Source organism: Ornithorhynchus anatinus, chromosome X1, assembly GCF_004115215.2.
Source record: "Ornithorhynchus anatinus isolate Pmale09 chromosome X1, mOrnAna1.pri.v4, whole genome shotgun sequence".
In the NCBI taxonomy this organism is placed as follows: Eukaryota; Metazoa; Chordata; class Mammalia; order Monotremata; family Ornithorhynchidae; genus Ornithorhynchus; species Ornithorhynchus anatinus.
In genome coordinates this window covers 103,788,895-103,809,243 of record NC_041749.1, presented here as the reverse complement: position 1 = coordinate 103,809,243, position 20,349 = coordinate 103,788,895, and the positions used below count along the sequence as shown (strand labels likewise).

General features: G+C 47.4%; 1 protein-coding gene across 4 annotated transcripts in view; it reads left to right on the top strand.

The window, feature by feature from the left end:
• ATP2B2 (ATPase plasma membrane Ca2+ transporting 2) overlaps positions 1–20,349 on the top strand; it is a 563,774-nt gene that overhangs the window by 53,903 nt on the left and 489,522 nt on the right. For 3 of the 4 annotated variants that reach the window (XM_039910392.1, XM_029050109.2, XM_039910393.1), the window contains exon 2: positions 18,046–18,109. The gene's annotated coding sequence lies outside the window, so the exon portion shown is untranslated. The remainder of the gene's footprint in view (positions 1–18,045; positions 18,110–20,349) is intronic. The other variant, XM_039910394.1, reaches the window with a different exon arrangement.

Sequence of the window (20,349 nt, the reverse complement as noted above, 5' to 3'; positions counted from 1 at the left end):
GCAGATCAAGTGTGTGAGCCCCATTTGCGACAGGGACTGTGTCCAACCCCTTTTGCCTGTATCCACCCCAGTGCTTAGTACAGTGCCTGGCACCTAGTAAGCACTTAACAAATACCATATTGTTATTATTAATAATAAATGATGCTCTTAATGGACAGTGTAGTGAAAAAGCAATTTGTCCTTCAAATGAAAATGATGTAGCACTTCATTATCACAAGCCATTAGTAACCCTCCAGGTTGGATGCTCAGTTGAGGTGCCTCCTGTTTTGGAAAGGAGATGTAATGGAGGATTTTTTTGTAGACTAAAATGCTAAAGTGCTTTTACTCTCATTTCCCTTGCTCAGGTAAATGACCCTTCCTTGGTCAACCTGCCTTTCATGCACATCTCCTTTTAGAAGAGAAAATTCTAAAGTCAGGGGATTTTGAGAGATTTGGAAGAGCCTCTCTGCTCCTCTTAGTTTTTATTTTAACCTGGGCTTGGGGATGGTAGAATCCAGGGTCTCTGCATTCTTATTATTTTGTTAGTACTGTCCACAGACCTGGAGCTCTTATTTGATTCAGTTAAATTTCAGAGATTTGAGTGACACCCAAAGATTGCCCATTAGTAATGATTGGAGCCACCTGCTTTGTTGAAATCTCTCACAATTGTTGCTTTCCTATCCAGTTTGGCTGTCAGAGATCCAGCATGGTGGTGTTTAGTGGATTCTCTGAGTGGGGTTTCTGTAAATGCTGAGAAGCAGCGTGGCTCAGTGGAAAGAGCCCGGGCTTGGGAGCCAGAGGTCATGGGTTCGAATCCCAGCTCTGCCACTTGTCAGCTGTGTGACTGTGAGCAAGTCACTTAACTTCTCTGTGCCTCAGTTACCTCATCTGTAAAATGGGGATTAACTGTGAGCCTCACATGGGGCAACCTGATTACCCTGTATCTACCCCAGCGCTTAGAACAGTGCTCTGCACATAATAAATGCTTAACAAATACCAACATTATTATTATTATTATTAATAACCCATAGTTGGAATGAAGTGCCTGTCCATCCTTTTGGTTGAAAAGATGCGTGAAGGTGAGGGTTGGTGGTTCATGGCATCTTCTACTCCGATTTCCTCAAGGATCCATCATGGACATCCACCCTCCCTCTTCTGAAGCTTAGACTGTGAGCTCCGTGTAGCATCTGATATTCTTGTATCTACCCCAACGTTTAGTACAGTGCTTGACGCATAGTAAACGGTCAAGAAGTGCCATAATTATTTACAAATACTACAATTATTACTCTAGGATTAGGGGAGAAGATCCAAATTTTGGGTTCTGGTCATAGAGTATTCTAAAAATACTCTATGTATGCTGTACCTGAAGAGCAGAGGGTAGAGATGGTGCCTTTTTAGTTCCTAGATACTGGAGTGAGGGTGGCAGCTGTGCCTCTACTTTGTTCTCTTTGTTCCTTCTTGCAGTTCACAATCTATTGGGATTGAGTCCCCATTTCACACTTGAGGAAACAGGCCCAGAGAAGTGAAATGACTTGCTCAGAGGCACACAGCATTGATTTATGCACTTGGAGAAACAGCGTGGCTCAGTGGAAAGAGCACGGGTTCGGGAGTCAGAGGTCATGGGTTTGAATGCCAGCTCTGCCACTTGTCAGCTGTGTGACTGTGGGCAAGTCACTTAACTTCGCTGTGCCTCAGTGACCTCATCTGTAAAATGGGGATGAAGACTGTGAGCCTCACGTGGGACAACCTGATTACCCTGTATCTACCCCAGTGCTTAGAACAGTGGTCTGCACATAGTAAGTGCTTAACAAGTACCAACATATATAAGAATCAGCATGTCTTAGTGGATGACTTAGTGGAACGAGCACAGGTGTGGGAGTCAGAGGACCCGAGTCCTAATCCCGTTTCTGTTCATTACTTGTTGTGTGACCTTGGACAACTCACTTAGTTTCCTAAGGCTCAAGGCTTAATGCTGCTGCCCCTTCGTTGGCTTATTCCCCCTGCCTGGATATAGGAGGACTGTCCTAAATTTCCACAGAACCCGGAATAGCACCCTCCACTGGATGCACCAAGATGGAGCTCGGCCAGACTTCTGAAACTGCGGAGAATCTATAATTCCATTTATTTATATCGATGCTATTGATGCCCGTTTACCTGTTTTGAAGTCTGTCTCCCCCCTTCTGGACTGCGAGCCCTTTGTGGGCAGAGATTGTCTCTCTCTGTTGCTGAATTGTACTCTCCAAGTGCTTAGTACAGTGCTCTGCACCCAGTAATGCTCAATAAATACGATTGAATGGATGAATGAATAGTTTGAATAGAGTCTGATATCCCCTGAGCTATTTCCCTCCAGGTGAGAGAACCTCTCTGCAGGGGTTGGGAGTGAGGGGTAGCCTGGCTACATTGTTGCTGCCAAGCCTCTCTTAGAGCCACCCTGCAATATAGCCCCGTGCTTCCCTTTAGCTGCCTTGTAGTTTGGCTTTTGACCTGGAGAAGATTCTCCTGTCAATCTTCTTCTGTAGGAGAGCTCGTATTTGGAGGCAGAGTCAGAGAGCAGAATGAGGTCAGAAGTGCCGATGGAAAAATCCTAAAGTTTATTTCATACTCTTGACCTGGATCTTGGCTGTCCTTGATGCATTGGTTTTATTGGAGTTACTGAAAACTGACAGCCTAGCTCCATACACTCATAACCTAAGAACAGCGGGGTTCAGACCCTTTCAGTTTAATTATAGGATCCCTAGGACCAAAATATGCTAAGGCTTATGTCCCTTATTCTGAGAACACAGAGTTTCTTTTCACCCCACAGATATCAATTCATGACTTAAAAGGCCTGTATCAGATATCCTTGCGATAAAGAGGCTATCTGCATCTTTAACATATATGAAACTACAAATTGTCATTTACCAAATAAATTGCCCCAGGCATGCCCTGGTGACCCTGGCAGGTGACAGAACTGCATTTTCTCAGGGATGGGTTAATTATGGCTGGATTGGCTGACAGTGCTGGGGCTGAATCTGCCTGTCAATTATCTGGGGCGCTCTAATGGGCACAGTCAATCAGTGGTATTTATTGAGCGCTTTGTGTGCAGAGCACTGTACTAAGTGCCTGGGAGAGTACAGTATAACAGAGTTGGTAGACATGTTCCCAGCCCACAGAGAGCTTTCGGTCTAGAGGAGGAGCTTACAGACTAGAGGGCAGATATTGCATTATTTATCGGCCGTAAACATTTGACTTCTAATTTGCTCCTGGGTTCCTTGGGGTTCCTTATACAGATTTTAAGGCTAAACAGAACAGTGTGTGTTGGGATCGATTTGGTGGATTAGCTGCAGAGTCGTTCTCAGCTCTAGGATGCTGAGGCATTTTGGAAAAACACTTGAGGTATCATATGCCACGGACAAGGAGTGGTTCATGGGATATTTTCCTTTGTATTTCCTTTTGTCCTTTCTTTTCCAAAGGGTTGTCATTCACGAGCTTTATGGCCGAAGCTCTCCCTCTCCTTCATGCTTCCCTTGGATTCTGCTCCCTTCTAGATTGTTTCAAGGAGGAACTTTTCATTCATTCATTCATTCAATAGTATTTATTGAGCGTTTACTATATGTGCAGAGCACTGTACTAAGCACTTGGAATGAACAAGTCGGCAACAGGTAGAGACAGTCCCTGCCGTTTGACGGGCTTACAGTCTAATCGGGGGAGACAGACAGACAAGAACAATGGCAATAAATAGAGTCAAGGGGAAGAACATCTCGTAAAAACAATGGCAACTAAATAGAATCAAGGCGATGTACATTTCATTAACAAAATAAATAGGGTAATGGAAATATATACAGTTGAGTGGACGAGTACAGTGCTGAGGGGATGGGAAGGGAGAGGGGGAGGAGCAGAGGGAAATGGGGGGAAAAGAGGGTTAAGCTGCGGAGAGGTGAAGGGGGGGTGGTAGAGGGAGTAGAGGGAGAAGAGGAGCTCAGTCTGGGAAGGCCTCTTGGAGGAGGTGAGTTTTAAGTAGGGTTTTGAAGAGGGGAAGAGAATCAGTTTGGCGGAGGTGAGGAGGGAGGGCGTTCCGGGACCCGCGGGAGGACGTGGCCCGGGGGTCGACGGCGGGATAGGCGAGACCGAGGGACGGTGAGGAGGTGGGCGGCAGAGGAGCGGAGCGTGCGGGGTGGGCGGTAGAAAGAGAGAAGGGAGGAGAGGTAGGAAGGGGCAAGGTGATGTATATATTATATTGTTGGTATTTGTTAAGCGCTTACTATGTGCAGAGCACTGTTCTAAGCGCTGGGGTAGACACAGGGGAATCAGGTTGTCCCACGTGGGGCTCACAGTCTTAATCCCCATTTTACAGATGAGGTAACTGAGGCCCAGAGAAGTGAAGTGACTTGCCCACAGTCACACAGCTGACAAGTGGCCGAGCCGGGATTCGAACCCATGACCTCTGACTCCAAAGCCCGGGCTCTTTCCACTGAGTCACGCTGCTTCTCCATGTAGAGCCATGTAGATGTAGAGCCTTGAAGCCTAGAGTGAGGAGTTTTTGTTTGGAGCGGAGGTTGATAGGCAACCACTGGAGTTGTTTAAGAAGGGGAGTGACATGCCCAGATCGTTTCTGCGGGAAGATGAGCCGGGCAACGGACTGAAGAATAGACTGGAGCGGGGCGAGAGAGGAGGAAGGGAGATCAGAGAGAAGGCTGACACAGTAGTCTAGCCGGGATATAACGAGAGCCCGTAGCAGTAAGGTAGCCGTTTGGGTGGAGAGGAAAGGGCGGATCTTGGTGATATTGTAAAGGTGAAACCGGCAGGTCTCGGTAACGGATAGGATGTGTGGGGTGAACGAGAGAGACGAGTCAAAGATGACACCGAGATTGCGGGCCCGAGAGACGGGAAGGATGGTCGTGCCATCCACGGTGATAGAGAAGTCTGGGAGAGGACCGGGTTTGGGAGGGAAGATGAGGAGCTCAGTCTTGCTCATGTTGAGTTTTAGGTGGCGGGCCGACATCCAGGTGGAGACATCCCTGGAGGCAGGAGGAGATGCGAGCCTGAAGGGAGGGGGAGAGGACAGGGGCGGAGATGTAGATCTGCGTGTCATCTGCGTAGAGATGGTAGTCAAAGCCGTGAGAGCAAATGAGTTCACCGAGGGAGTGAGTGTAAATGGAGAACAGAAGAGGGCCAAGAACTGACCCTTGAGGAACTCCAACAGTTAAAGGATGGGAGGGGGAGGAGGCGCCAGCGAAGGAGACCGAGAATGACCAGCCAGAGAGGTAAGAGGAGAACCAGGAGAGGACAGAGTCCGTGAAGCCAAGGTGAGATAAGGTATGGAGGAGGAGGGGATGGTCGACAGTGTCAAAGGCGGCAGAGAGGTCAAGTAAGATCAGAATGGAGTAGGAGCCATTGGATTTGGCAAGAAGGAGGTCACGGGTGACCTTAGAGAGAGCAGTCTCGGTAGAGTGGAGGGGACGGAAGCCAGATTGGAGGGGGTCCAGGAGAGAATGGGAGTTAAGGAATTCTAAGCAGCGATTGTAGGCGACTCGTTCTAGGATTTTGGAAAGGAAGGTAGTAGGGAAATAGGGCGATAACTGGAGGGGGAAGTGTGGTCAAGAGCGGGTTTTTTTAGGATGGGGGAGACGTGGGCATGTTTGAAGGCAGAGGGGAAGGAGCCATTGGAGATTGAGTGGTTAAAAGTAGAAGTTAAGGAAGGTAGGAGGGCAGGGGCGATGGTTGTAATAAGATGAGAGGGAATGGGGTCCGAGGCGCAGGTGGAGGGGGTGGCACTTGCGAGGAGGGAGGAGATCTCCTCTGAGGATACTGCAGGGAAGGATGGAAAAGTAGGGGAGAGGGTTGGTGGGGGGGAGGGGAGAGGCGGAGGGGTGACTTTGGGGAGCTCAGACCTGATTGTGTTGATTTTTGTGAGGAAATAGGTGGCCAGATCATTGGGGGTGAGAGATGGGGGAGGGAGAGGAACAGGGGGCCTAAGGAGAGAGTTAAAGGTCCGGAACAATCGGCGGGGTTGACGGGCATGGGTGTCGATGAGGGAGGAGAAGAAGTTTTGCCTGGCGGAGGAGAGGGCAGAGTTAAGGCAGGAAAGGATAAATTTGAAGTGTGTGAGGTCGGCTTGGTGCTTGGACTTTCGCCAGCAGCGCTCAGCAGCTCGAGCATAGGAGCGTAGGAGGCGGACGGAGGAGGTGATCCAGGGCTGTGGGTTAGTGGAGCGAGAGCGGCGGAGGGAAAGGGGGGTGAGAGAGTTGAGATGACTAGAGAGGGTGGAGTTAGAGCGGAGACCTGATCATCGAGAGTGGGAAGTGAAGACAGGGGGGCAAGGTGAGGAGAGATGCTTTTGGAAAGACGGATGGAATCAAGAGAGTGGAGGTCTCTGTGGGGCAGTAGCGAAGATTTGCAGGGGGAGGGAGTGTGAGAGATGAGGCAGGTGAGAAGGTTATGGTCAGAGAGAGGGATTTCAGAGTCGGTGAGGGAGGAGATAGTGCAGCAGTAGGAGATGACGAGATCGAGGGTGTGACCGAGTTGGTGAGTGGGCGCGGTATGGTGGAGGAGGAGGTCGGCAGAGTCGAGGAGGGATAGCAGGCGGGCGGCAGAGGAGTCATCGCGTACATCCATATGGATGTTGAAGTCTCTGAGGATCAGAGTGGGCAGAGAGAAGAAGAGAAGGAAGGTGAGAAAGGGGTCAAGGTGGTTGAAGAAGTCGGAGGTGGGACCGGGAGGGCGGTAGATGACAGCGACAAGTATCTGGAGGGGGTGGTAGAGGTGAATGATATGGGCTTCGAAGGAGGGGAAGGAGAGGGAGGGGGGAGGAGGGATAGTGCGTAAGCGGCAACGGGGTGAGAGGAGGAAGCCAACGCCTCCTCCCTTACCGGTGAGTCTGGGGGAGTGGGAGAAGGAGAGGCCTCCGCCGGAGAGAGCGGCGGCGGAGACCGTGTCTTCAGGAGTGAGCCACGTTTCTGAAAGGGCGAGGAGGAGGAGAGAGCGGGAGAGGAAAAGGTCATGGACGAAAAGTAGCTTACCTGTAATAGAGCGGGGGTTCCAGAGGCCACACTTGAAAGTAGCTGTGGGTGCAAGGGGGGGAAGGGGGGAAGGGCGGGGGGAGGGGAGGGTTTGGATGGGAAGGAGGTGGCGGGGCCCTGGACGGGGAGAGGGGGATGAGGGGTAGCGGTGGGACAGGAGGACTGGGATGGGGCGTGGGTGGGGAAGAGAGAAGGGGGGAGGGGGTGAGGAGGGGGTTTGGTGTGGGGGAGAGTAGGGGGAGGGGGAAGAGGGGTAGCGCTGGTAAAGTGGGGTTCTAGGGAGGGGGGGGGAGGAGGCAGAGGAGAGAGCGGGAAAGAGCTGAGCAAGAGAGGGGAAGGGGAAGGGGAGGATAGGAAGGAGCGGGAGGGAGGAGTGGGGGGAGGAGGGACATGGTGAGGCCAGAGAGGTGGGTGGCAGCACTGACAACGATAAACAGTAACAAACGAAATCGGTAATATAGCAACATGATACAGTATGATACAATACAGTAGTGTTAATAAGTGGGCGAAGACCAGGGTCGGGGGTAGGCTCGATTAAGGGCCGACCTGATCAAACTCAAAGTCAGGCGGCTGGTGAGGCCAGAGAGGTGGGTGGCAGCACTGACGACAATAAGCGATAACAAGCAAAATCGCTAATATAGCAACATGGTACAGTAAGACACAATACAATAGTGTTAATAAGCAGGCGATGACCAGGGTCGGGGGACGACCCGACCCTACCCGATCAGACTCAAAGTCAAGCGGCTAGCGGCTAAAAGAAGGTGATGAAAGGTGTCAATTTCAAGGAAACGTTCTGCTTCTTGTTATGTCCTTGTACTTGCTTTGTGAAGTTAAACTGTTTAGGGACATGTTTTGGTGGGTGTTGCGGGGGGGGTCATCATTATGAACTGCACTTTTTTTCAGCTGCATGAGATTGTTACAATTTGGCAGTCTTTGACATGTGTAATTAGAGGAAATTGTACCTTTGAAAATGCTGCTACTGTAAATGCAGAGAATTGCTCTGACATTTAGCATGTCTGAAATGTTCTTGGTATTTTCAAAGTTTTTATGATCACCAGTAAATCCTCCTCCTGCCTCTTGGAAGTCAATGCTATTACCATTTTAGAGAGGACAAAACTGAGTCCCAGAGTTAGTAAGTGCCTTTCATTAAAGGCAAGGAAGAGTAGAAGGAATAGCTCAAAAATTTCTGCCTATTTATTCATCCATTCATCTATCCATCCATCTATCCATCTTGTCCCTGGCCAGGAACCCTCCATCTTTCCAGCTGAACTTACTGTGAAATGAAGTTGTAATCCCCTAAAATCAAAACTAGAAAATTTAGGACAGGGGAAAGAGAGGATTGCTTTTTTATAGTTCTTAGGCTGTGCTATAGAAAATGAATATTAATCTTCTCAGTGTTTTCATAGGAATCATCTATTGCTACGAGGAGGTTCCATAGGGTTATGCGGCAGGACAACGGCACTGTTGCCTATGCTGGGCCACTCATGAAGGAGAAGTCACAGGACAATGGTTCGCTGCTCTTGACTTGAAGAATCCAGTAGAGAGCTGCTACTCAAGCTCTTTCTGTGGATGAAAACGTATTTTTAGTGAGCCAAACTGAGATGCTCTCAACCTTCCCTTCTATTAGTTTCCCCAGTGTTCTGCAAGAACACGGAGCTGACAGTTATTGTACATGCGCCTTGAAGGTGTTGTGTAACACCTTATCCTTCTGCACTTTTCCCTTCTGTGCTTCCTTCCTTCATCTCGTCTATTGGACTGTAAATTCCTTGAGAGCAGGGATTGTGTCCACCCTGTTGTATCGTACTCTCCCAAGCGCTTAGTACAGTGATCTGCACACGGTAAATATTGATTGGTTCCCCCCTTTTGGTTGGGTAATTAATAATAATGATAATAATGATGGTATTTGTTAAGCACTTCCTATGTGTCAAGCACTGTTCTAAGCGCTGGGGGAGATACACGGTAATCAGGTTGTCCCACATGGAGCTCACAGTCTTCATCCCCCTTTTACAGATGAGGTAACTGAGGCACAGAGAAGTTAAGTGATTTGCCCAAAGTCACACAGCAGACAAGTGGCAGAGGCGAGATTAGAACCCATGACCTCTGACTCCCAAGCCTGTGCTCTTTCCACTGAGCCATGCTGCTTCTCTGCATTAACTGGTGAGGGTGTTGTTTATAGTTATTATTATATATTATATTATATATTATTATGATACTCATGTGCTTACTATGTGCCAAGCACTGGTCTAAGTGCTGGAGTAGAAACAAGTTAATATTAATAATAATAATAATTGTGGTATTTGTTAAGCACTTAACACTGTACTAAGCGCTGGGGTGAAACAAGCACGTCAGGTTGGACACAAGCCCTTTCTCACACATGGTTCATAGTCTCAGTCAGAGGGTGTAGGATTGAATCCCCATTTTATAGATGAGGTAACTGAGGCACAGAGAAGTGAAGCGACTTGCCCAAGGTCACACAGCAAACACATAGCAGAGCTGGGGTTAGAACCCGGGTCCTCTGATCCCCGGGCCTGTGCTCTTTGCACTAGGGCTCACTACTTCTCTGCACGCTATTCATTTGCAGCTGCCTATTTCCCATCTACCTGACTGGTCAGATGGATGAGGTTGCCTCCTACCATATTTAGGAGAACCATAGCCTCTTTCTGACCCAGATAGGGTTATTTTATTGAAATTGCTTTAACTTAAGGGACTCAGAGGGTTGTTGGGAACATGGTTTGGGTGGTGAGTGGGTGTACAGTGTTGAAGCACAATAGAGAGCAATGGCTAGGCACATTATCTGTAGGTTTGGCTAACTTGGCCTGCACTGTTGGTCTGGCGTGAGCCAACTGATCCTGCCGGTATGGAAGGGGAAAAAAAGAATTTCCTGTGTCCACCTTCAGCCCCTCAAGCAATTTCCACTAATTCTCACTCCACTTGAGCTTTCCCAGCTGTAGCCTTTCCAGCAGATCCCTCCTCCTTGGGAGAACATTGTTAGGAGACTCATCTCCCATCATGATTTAGACGTGGTTAAGGGCCCCTTTCCTGAAGGCTCCGTGAGCCCTGCTCTGAGAATTTTCTAAGAGCAAGTTAACAATCCGATGGCCCTATAAGTAATCAGCCAGTGTAGGCAAAGAAACAATGGCATTCGGATGATTGTATTTTAACTACCTGTTTTGGGGAGAAGTAAACTTTGTCATAAAGACTACACTTTCTGAAGAAAAGTCCGTCACAAAAAAGGATAGCAAGATGGTGGAAATATATTCCCCCAAATTTAATTGGTGGGGTGGGAAATCAGCCAAAGATTTCAAAAACTGGGGAAGAGTGAACTCTCCAATCTCAGTTGGATTGTCCAATTAAGGTTCTAGGGGAGAAGACCTTTAGAGTACATAGGAAAAGAATTTAGCTTAGCCAAGAGTGTTGCGATATAGATGTAGGTGTAGTTTTACAGTGTGGCCTTCCCGGAGACCAACGATAGACTAAGGAGCTCAATATGTCCTGTAGGATTCACACTCAGGGTTTTTCTGAGGATTTTTATATGTTACAGTCACTTGAGGTGTGAAAGGCAGGCAAAATGACTGAAACTAGAACCAGCTACTGGAAAATGGGCTTCTTATTTGCAGATGTAGTGAAAGATCAGAAGAGTCAGTGCCGGGTACAAGGATTTAATTGGCTTCCACAAAAACTTTTGACCAGGTAAAGGTAGGATTTTGAGGCTTCACTATTTTGGGCAGTCATTAAAGCTCATCATTTCATACTTTGTGGTCCTTTAAAAGCCCTTCTGGAGCCTGTCTAGTAAATCATGCTATCAGGTAATCAGTGGTATTTTTTGAGTGCTTAGTATGTGGAGATCACAAAGAGTACAATAGAAGTTAAAGATACGGTTCCTGTCTTAGGCGGGTCGGGGCGGGGGGCAGACAGATATAAACTGTTTATAAGTAGTGGGAGCAAGAGGAAAACCATAGTTACAACTGGTAATAGAAAGAGTATGGAAAAATTAATCAATAAGTGGGGTTGGTGCATCGATTTATATACGTAAGTGCTAAGGATGGTTGTTGGATGACACTACCTAGGGAGGTGGGAACGAATCGGGGAATGGATAAGCCAAAATTGGGTTCTTTGGTGTGAGAAAGCATCACTGAACCTGGAAGACCCCCTCCTTAAAGTCAACCTTAGAGCTTAGTAACTGTGAGCAAACAGAGCTCAATGTGCAGCCAGTAATTATGACCAATGGAATGGAAGATACTTATAAAACACCATTTTCAATGGACATGGTCTGCAAGCCCTTGTGGCATAAGAAAGAACAATTATTGTTCTTTGTTTTTTTTCAAATAAGTTCAGTGAATCTGAACCATTCCCGTTCCATCGAACAAGGGAAAACGATGGTTTTGAAAGCTGGTGGGATAAGGAGGGGTACATCTGAGGCTGGGAAATGTATATTTATTCCACTGAGATGACCATCACCAAAAACTGTTGCTACGCAAGAAGAGACAGGTCCTATGCAAAAGCTTTGGAATGAATTGTTCCTAGCTGAGGTTTGGGGGAACTTTGGTTTATGTTTGCTTGTTTTTGAGTGATTGCATGAGAGAGTGAGAATTCAAGCTTGGGGGTCTCATCCTTTCACAAATACTTCATTTTCAGATGGGGGCTTTGCATTTCCCTACCTCTATAGATCCTGATATGCGAAGGAGCATGGCTTAGTGGCTAGAGCACGGGCCTGGGAGTCAGAAGGACCTGGGTTCTAATCCTGGCTCTACCACTTGTCTGCTTTGTGACCTTGGGCAAGTCACTTCACCTCTCTGTGCCTCAGTTACCTCATCTGTAAAATGGGGATTAAGAGTGTGAGCCCCATGTGGGACAGGGACTGTGTCTAACCTGATTGATTTAAGAAGTACCATTATTATGATAGCGTTATTCTGATTGTAAAATGTTCCAATACAAGATGTACAAGCTCATTGTGGGCAGGGAATGTCACTTATATTGTTGCTTATACTCTCCCAAGCGCTTAGTACCCTGCCCTGCACACAGTAAGCACTCAGTAAATAAGATTGATTGATGTGTATTAGCACTCAACTATGCAGTCCATTGATAGGAACCTGTGCCAATTTGCTACTTTCATTCATTCATTCATTCATCCAATCGTATTTATTGAGCGCTTACTATGTGCAGAGCACTGTACTAAGGGCTTGGAATGTACAATTCGGCAACAGATAGAGACAATCCCTGCCCAGTGATGTGCTCACATTGCCTTTGATGACTCTGAAGTAAATACTTTACAGATTTGGGTTTTAGAACATCTGGTTGTTTTCACTAGCAAAACATTTTGTTTTCTTTATACTGTGTTGGGATTTTACAACTCCTTGGTCTCTTAAATAGGGCATTGGTGAGCTTCCTTCCATCATTTGAGGCCTGAACTCTGGGGGCAGCGTTCTCCCAGGCAGTCAACCTTTGCCTCCTCTGGATGATAATCCCTGCATCCTGGGATTATACAATTTGACCGAACCCTCATTTCCTCTTCTCCCACTCCCTCTGAGTCAGCCTTGTGCTTGGATTTGCACCTATAGTCACCCCTCCATCAGCTCCAAAGAATTTATAGACATATTTATGACATTTATTTAAGTATACGTGTCTGTTTCTCCCTCTGGACTGTAAACTCATTGTGGGCAGGGAACATGTCTACCGACTCTGTTATACCATACTCTCCCAAGTGCTTAGTACAGTGCTCTGCACACAGTAAGCACTCAATAAATATGATTGCTTGATTTATTCGGCAAAGAGGTTAAAAGCTCATTGAATCCATTACTCAAGCAGTCTGCCCATTGATTGTGCCCTGCTTAAACAGGTGTTGGATGCCCTTCAGGAGAATCCAACAAAGGGATTCCAGAGTTCTATTGCGGCAGGCAGCTTCCCAAAGAGAACCATACATTTGGTGGGCCCATTAGTGTAATGATTCTCTGCTTTACTCACCTTTGAGAACCCCTTGTAATGCCAAGGCAAAGGGAATCCTCTCCTTTTTCTGTTTTCAAATGCTCTCAGGAACTCCTCCCTTAAGGGGTAGGCCATCGGGGCTTACACAGGCCTTCTGGTATAATAAGGTCAACTCATTTCAGCTTTTTCTCATTTGGACTACATCACTCTGAATGACACCATCATTAGGAGACCATCAGGAGTCTGCCAGCCTTGATTTCATGCAGCCTCAGGGTGGTGACCTAGTTGTTGTTTGTTATATGGAATTAACCCAATTTCCCCCTTGCATTTTGCTGAAATTTCTTTCCTACAACTTGGAAGCATGGGTTATTTTTCTCCAGGAGCTTCATAGATTCTCTGCTCACAGAAGCGGCATGTTGTAGTAGTGGATAGAGCACGGCCTTGGGAGTCAGAAGGACATGGGTTCTAATCCTGCTTCCACCACTTGTCTGCTCTGTGACCTTGGGCAAGTCACTTAACTTCTCTGGGCCTTAGTTACCTCATTTGTGAAATGGGGATGGAGACTGTGAGCTCCACGTGGGACAGGGACTGTGTCCACCCCGATTTGCTTGTGTCCACCCCAGGGCTTAGTACAGCATCTAGCACATAGTAAGTGCTTAACAAATACCATAATTATTATTTTTTGTTTCAAATGACATGCACAAAATTCAACATTCATGTATATAGAATATTCTTCCTTTATATCCTTCCTCACTCTCCTTAGCAGCAAGATTTAGTCGTACTCATTCAAGTGGATAGGTGGATCATCTTCTTTTTCAGTTTCTTGAATGCCTTTGTTTTTCCCACTGTAAAACAGGAGAGTCTGGGTTGGGCCCTGGGAGGTTTGATATGGCGGGTGTAGGGAAGTATGAGTAGGGTGTTGAGATTTTGGGCTAATGAAGTAAAGTAACTCAGTCGTTAGCAAGTCTGAACAGCTATTTTAGGAAGGGTGTCTATGTACCCAACTCTTCAGTTTGCATACCAATGAGGAATCATTAAAGGAAAGCAAAAGGGAGTGAGAAACGTTTATGGCGATCCATGGAACTGGTAAGAAACACTGGTGGCTTCATTTCATGAAGACATTCTTTCAAACTCCATGCAGTGTGAACCTGTTGATCAGTCAATCAAGAATGAGTTTTCCAGCCAGCAAGTGCAGTCAGATCTTGATAGTGCTTATTTTGATAACCCACCACAAGAATCATTCTCTTTCCCAGCTCTCTTCCCTTTTCATGTGAGAACCTTGGGGAGGTCATCTGCTGCTAAACTTTGTCATTCTCACCATTAGTAGTTAGTACTGGGAAGAAGTGTGCCAGGAGAAGCTGTGAGCCCCAAAGTCCATGCTGTGAGCTACTTTATTCTGGGAGAATGTGCATACTAACTTGATGTGAAGCCCTTCGGTACCTTGTGTTGGTGACTGAAATTGTGTTAGTACAAAGAAGTCCCAAATGGATCTAATGTTAAAAAAACACAAACAACTAATGCCCAGAGTGCTATATTACATAACAACCTCCGGCATTGGCTGTTCTTGATTTCTTTGTATTCATGGTCCAATTGAATCTAACACTTTTATAGTTACAGTTAATTTCTAAACATTTTAGCTTCTCACAGATGGCCTTCAACTACTCAGATCTATGAAGTTAAGGGCGTATTTATGTCTTGGACAATTTCCATACTTCACCTTCTTTAGCCGTCAGAATGTGTAAGATGTTTGCGGCAGCAGGAATTACTGAACCTGAATCTCTCTAATCCTTGCCAATACTGCAGTTCTCTGTGGAAGTGGCTGCAGAGGTCAGTTGCTTAAAATCTTTGTCCTCTTTTTTAAGACGCTAAGAAATTTAGAAGAGCGCTCTCCTTTCCTCCAGCATTTTTTCTCCCATTCGTACTCCCTGGGATAGAGAGATGGTTCTGTCGTCAGTTCCCAGGTAGTCTGTGTTATCTGGAGTAATCTGAGATGTGGCAGGCAGCCACATGCAGTTTCTGGCTGTGCTGCTGCTGAGGGAGGCACTTGCTATATTATTTCTAGGAAAAAAAAGTCCTTGGGTTTCAACTGTTTTGCTGATAGAAAGAAATGGTTTGGCCACAGAGTTGGTTGGGATTCTTTGAAAATGTAAGCGTCTGGACAAGGTGCTGAGGCATGAAAGAACAGTTTCCCCAGCCCAACCACTTAACCAAAGTTATCACAACCTTCTCTGGTGCTTAAGTAAGTAGGGCTAGCCAGCTGATACACCTGCAGGACCCTCGCCAGCCCAGACACAGTTGGTTTGGCAGACCAGCCCCATTGTCAAATATTCTGAGTTTTGTGGGGATGGAGTTAGCATTTCCAGGAAGACCCCCGGGCAGGATTGCAAGACTGCTCATAGTCCTCAGATGTGGGGTAAGAAGGATCTGAAAATCCTTTGACTTTGACTACCATCTCTACACAGATGACACGCAGATCTACATCTCTGCCCCGGTCCTCTCCCCCTCCCTTCAGGCTCGCATCTCCTCCTGCCTCCAGGATGTCTCCACCTGGATGTTGGCCCGCCACCTAAAACTCAACATGAGCAAGACCGAGCTCCTCATCTTCCCTCCCAAGCCCGGTCCTCTCCCAGACTTCCCTATCACCGTGGATGGCATGACCATCCTTCCCGTCTCTCGGGCCCGCAATCTCGGTGTCATCTTTGACTCGTCTCTCTCGTTCACCCCACACATCCTATCCGTTACCGAGACCTGCCAGTTTCACCTTTACAATATCGCCAAGATCCGCCCTTTCCTCTCCACCCAAACGGCTACCTTACTGCTACGGGCTCTCGTTATATCCCGGCTAGACTACTGTGTCAGCCTTCTCTCTGATCTCCCTTCCTCCTCTCTCGCCCCGCTCCAGTCTATTCTTCACTCCGCTGCCTGGCTCGTCTTCCTGCAGAAACGCTCTGGGCATGTCACTCCCCTTCTTAAACAACTCCAGTGGTTGCCTATCAACCTCCGCTCCAAACAAAAACTCCTCACTCTAGGCTTCGAGGCTCTCCATCACCTCGCCCCTTCCTACCTCTCCTCCCTTCTCTCTTTCTACCGCCCACCCCGCACGCTCCGCTCCTCTGCCGCCCACCTCCTCACCGTCCCTCGGTCTCGCCTGTCCCGCCGTCGACCCCTGGGCCACGTCCTCCCGCGGTCCTGGAACGCCCTCCCTCCTCACCTCCGCCAGGCTAATTCTCTTCCCCTCTTCAAAACCCTACTTAAAACTCACCTCCTCCAAGAGGCCTTCCCAGACTGAGCTCCCCTTCTCCCTCTACTCCCTCTACTGCCAACCCCCTCACCTCTCCACAGCTTAACCCTCTTTTCCCCCCATTTCCCTCTGCTCCTCCCCTTCTCCCTTCCCATCCCCTCAGCACTGTACTCGTCTGCTCAACTGTATATATTTACATTAGCCTATTTATTTTGTTAATGAAATGTACATCGCCTTGATTCTATTTAGTTGTCATTGTTTTTACGAGATGTTCTTCCCCTCGACTCTATTCATTGCCATTGTTCTCGTCTGTCCGTCTCCCCCGATTAGACTGTAAGCCCGTCAAACAGCAGGGACTGTCTCTATCTGTTGCCGACTTGTTCATTCCAAGCGCTTAGTACAGTGCTCTGCACATAGTAAGCGCTCAATAAATATTATTGAATGAATGAATGAATGAATGAATGAAAATCTTAGCTGGTCTGGCCAACTCATCCCAAAGGGAATGCAGAGGACTCTAACTCCATCCCCAAGGGGGGGAAGCAGAGGGGAATCTAGAGCCTGAGAGCCTCGGGCAATAGCTGGGCCAGGTTTATGAGATCACAGCGAATCGTCTCCTTATGGCACGTGTAGACTGGAGACTGTAAGCTCCTTGTGGGCAGGGATTTTTGTCTACCAACCCTACTGTATTGTACTCACCCAACAATTCTGTGCAGTGCCCTGAGTGGAGTAAGTGCTCAATAAATACCGTTGATTGAATGATCTGCTTTTTGAAGTGAGGTACAAATTTGAGAATCTGCTGTTAGCCTTCCCAGGGAATTGGGATGACCTTAGTCCTCTGACAAGGGTCTCATCCCAAGAGCTGACTCAGGATTCTGCCAATCTATGTTCTTTATTCCCTGTGACTTAATTGCACTTGCCTGCCCACTGGCCCCCCTTCTGACCTTTGGGGAGTGGAGCTAGAGAGCTGAAGAGTGACTCCAAAGCAGCAGACTCCTGTGAAGACCCCCAGGCTGGGATGGAGTGGGATGAGCTCTAAGGGGATTAGTTTGGTGCATCCCTCCAGGGACAAGTCATTTTATTTTGAGCTCTGTTTCTTTGGCCAATGTGTGCTGCTCTGTATTTAGGGCTTGAAGAAATTGACATTCGTGGGTGACAGCCTCTTGTTTATATTAAAATCCAGCCTGGTCTCTACTTTCTGCATGTTGGAGTAAGTGGATGACTTTAATTTGTAGGGAACACTGCCACCAGTGCCGAGCGATGTTATGACTCTCTCGGCCTCGTTTTATCCCTCTCCCAGCGTAGTAAATGTCCCAGGACAGTTGTGAGGACCAGGGGCTAGGGCTGAATCCTGAGAACTGGAAATTCTGGCTTCTGATCCCTGTGCCATCTCTCTCTAAGTGACTGTGGATGTAGGAGACAGCTTGGCCTAGTGGAAAGAGCATGGGGGTAGGAGACAGGAGGAGGCCTGGCTTCTAGTCCCAGCTCTGCCCCTCCCAAGTGACCTTGAGCAAGTCACTTAGCCTTCTCTGGGCCTCAGTTTCCTCGTCTGTAAAACGAGGATAAGATAAGCGCTTAACAAGTACAATAATAACAATAATTTATATATGCTCCCCTACCCATTTTATGGTGAGCCAATTTATGATACGATTATATTGCATGGTGACTCGACAGCATAAAACAAGCCCAGGGCTTGGTCAGTGTTTGGCCCACAGCCAGTGCTTAATAAATACCATAATCATTGTGGGATAAACCTCTATGCCTCAGTTGTCTGATCCAGGTGTTAGGAGCATCCCGGAATGTATTGTGTTGAGGTGCCACACGAACCTTCTGGTCTGGGGGCTCTAGGGGACCATTCTCTGACTTTTGCTCTTTGACCAACCCCACGGGAATTTGTTTGTATTTCAGGGACAGGCATCGCTGACAGAAACGGACACGAGGACCAGGACTCCCCAGGCCTGGCACCTGGTAGGTGAGTTCAGAGACTTGATCTCCAGCTTCCTTGCTGTTCATTGAGCCTCATCCATGTTAAATATATCAGGAGCCTTGACATCTGTGTGATGGATCACAGTCTCAATCCCCATTTTCCAGATGAGGGAACAGAGGCCCAGAGAAGTGAAGTGACTTACCCCAGTTCACACAGCCGACAAGTGGCGCATCTGGGATTCAAACTCATGACCTTCTGAATCCCAGGCCCGTGCTCTCTCCACTATGCCATGCTGAAATAGAGTGCCTACTCTGTGAAAACTACCCATTATGCACCATAGACAGCTTGGGAGCATACAATGCAAGTGAAACACACATTGCCTGGCTCTGAGGAACTTGCCTGCTGGGAAAATGGAAGGGAATTTACCCTGGATTTGCAGGGAGCTTGCATAATGTTTAGTGAGAGCCACCGATGTGAGATGCTGGTCTCAGAGCTGTGAGGAACAGGTTCTTCAATTAGTTGCCTCCTAAATCCCAAGTTGTAGGGGAAACTTTACAGACTCCCAAGCAGAGTCACTGAAGGAGCAGTGGAAACTAACCCATGAATCCCTGATTAGCAAGAGAAGTAAAAGTCCAAACATCAGCTCTGGGCACGAACTTGGTAGCGGTGCCCCTGCAGATAATACGTGTGTGCGTGTGTGCATGCACACACTTATCTGCTGACACGCTTCCTTCCCTGCAGGACTATAGGTCACCTTCAGTCCGGCTGGGCTTGGCCGTGGCAGCGTTCTTTCCTTCAGCCAGGGAGATTTAACTCCCTATAATCTCGTTAATCCTATATTAATTAATTACATCGAAAACGAATAGCTGGGGAAGAGCTAGAGTGTAGAAAAAATGTTTTTTCCAGTTTCTCTTTCCTGCCATGCTCCTTTGGGAGTTTAGTGAGGCTACAGGAAGGGGTTGGAGGTTTCTCCTTCTACTAGGTCATGCCAAATTCAGGGCTTTCTGCAGAGGAAATGATGGTAAGATTTAGTTTAATGGACTGAGCCTGTTATTTGTAAACCTCTCGTGTGACTAAAATTTTGGATCTAACCTCAATTCTGAAAACTCTGTAAAGCTCAGGGCACAGCCATGTTTGCTGACAATGTGAATAATGCACACACCAATTTTGTCCTATAGTGTACAGCTGTGCTTCAGGGTTCAAAGATGGTGCCATTGATAATCAATCCATCTTTGCGGATGAGGGAACGCGATAAGATCAATGTGGAGTCAGCAATCCCTTCCACATCGTGTGCATTTAAAGCGCTTATAGTATAGCGCTCTGCCCACACTAAGTGCTCAAAAAATACCACTGATTGATTGACTGATTTAAAGATTACCCCTGCTGTGCTGTAGCATTTCGTACCCACGGTATCTGCCGCCGTTTTTGTTTCCGTCTCAGTGTTGCAGTCTTCTTGAAACCCCTTGGGTTCACTGACATGGTCCACCCTTCAGGGTCTTTTTCATTCTGCCTGGCCACTCCTTCTCAGTCTCATTTCCTGGCTTCACTTCCACCATTCATTCCCCTAACTGTGGGTGTTCCAGAAGGTTCTGACCTGGGTTCCCTGCTCTTCCCATTCTGCATTCAGTTCTCTCAAGGAGTTCGCCTACTCAAATGGCTCTAGCTGCCACCTCTGTGAAGATGACTTTCAAATCTACCTCTTCAGTCTCAACCTCTCACCTAATCTACAATCCTGCATTTTTTCTTGCCTCCAGGATGTTCTCCACTTGAATATCCCACTGTCATCTGAAGCTCGACATGTCCAAAATAGAGTTTCTCATCTCCCCCGGCAAAAATCAGCTTCCTCCTCCTAAACCTTCCCATCTCTGTCGATAACACCTCCGTAGCCCACGGTCTTGGTGTCATCCTCAGTTCCTCAGTCTTTCAGTTCTCACGATCAACTTCTAAATCCCGCTTGTTCTTCTTCCATAACATTTCCCGCATCCATCTTTTCCCATGGTCTTGTCATATCATGGTAGCATTGTTGCATCAGCCTCAACCTGTCTCTAGGTTCTCCCTCTACACATTATTGCACAGATTTTCTTCCCAAAGCATTTCTCAACCCATATCTCTTCCCTTAAACCCTCTGCTTCAAGCAGAAACTGCTTACCATTGGCTTACTGGAAGCCTACCAGCTTTTTCCATCTCAGACCAGATACTTCCCAATTTGCACTCTTCGTTTGTCCCAAGTTTGTCTTCTAATTGTTCTTTGCTTGTGACTCTTCTGCCTCTGTCCCCTTACTCAT